Below are 1,306 nucleotides of genomic sequence, written 5' to 3'. Positions count from 1 at the left end.
GAAGGACTAAGGAATTGCAACTGAACTATGAACTTTAACAGATAATAATGCATCAATATTGGCCCACTATTTGTAACAAATGCACCGTGCTGATTAACATGTTAGTAAGAGGGAAACTGTGTGTGGGGGGGGTTGGTCAATGGGGACTCCTTGAACTCTTCTCTCATTTTTATGTCAACCTAAGTTTTTTTTTTTTTTTTTAAGCCATCCCACTAAAAAAGCACCGAGTCAGATATTGTCTCTAATATTTAAATAGCTCTCTCTTCTTGGCATTCATTTTCCGACTTTTAAATGGAAGCGTTGCATCAGTTGTACTTGCCATCACTTGGCCTCGGGGTCAAATTACAATCTATGTGTAAAGTGAAAACCCTGTGGAAAGGCAGCATTAGGTCAAGTCTATTCACTTTGTGTCGCATGCAAAATGTTGTGGATAATAGATGGAATAAAAGTACTTTTGAGACAGGTGCCTGATGAGTTCTGCATTTTATCATATAATTCTGAGCTCTGAATGGATGGTTTTATTTTGGGGGATTTTTTAGTGATCTATACCAAGGATAAGAGAGTACATAGAATATATATGTAGTTTCAAAGTAATTGTAAAGTGAGCACCATGTTCCAAAAACAACCAAAGGGGGGATAAAAGCTGTTTCCATGGACTCGATTGTCACTCACAGCATCCCTAGAGGACAGAGAAAAACTGCCCCAGGGGGTTTCCAAAGCTGGACTCTTTATGGAAGTAGTCTGCTGTATCTTTCTCCATGGAGTGGCTCGTGGGTTCCAACCACCGATCTTTCAGTTAGCAGCTGAGTGCTTTAACCATTTCACTTCAGGGACTACTTCAAATAAGATTTAAAAAAAAAAAGGAAACCTGTTGTCATCTAGTCAATTTTGACTCACAGTGATGCTACAAGATGGTGTAGAACTGCCCTGCAGAGTTTTCAAGGCTGGGGTCTTTATAGAAACAGACTGCCACATTTCTCCTGTGGGAACGCCCTGCGGCTCTACCTAAATTAAGAAGCAGAGCCCTTCTTCAGCCAAAGCCCTCCAAGTGTCCCTCACCTGGCTTGTTACTGTCCTCCCTACATAACTGCTGTTTTCACCTGTGTGTTGAAATTTTCCTTTGTAGTTTTATCACTTATATTTTTATCCCTATATAATATTTTTTATTTTTTTAGTTTGTAAACATCTATCTGTCCACCAATCTATTTAGCTTTATTTTAGTGAAAGTGTACACATCCAAAGCCAAACCATTTCAAAATTTCCACATGAACCGTTCGGTGATATTGGCTACATACTTAAAGTTGTG

This window comes from Orycteropus afer, unplaced genomic scaffold (genome assembly GCF_000298275.1).
Source record: "Orycteropus afer afer isolate SDZICR_OR568_19922 unplaced genomic scaffold, OryAfe1.0 scaffold00736, whole genome shotgun sequence".
NCBI classification, from domain to species: domain Eukaryota; kingdom Metazoa; phylum Chordata; class Mammalia; order Tubulidentata; family Orycteropodidae; genus Orycteropus; species Orycteropus afer.
Note: the sequence above shows the minus strand (reverse complement) of the source record.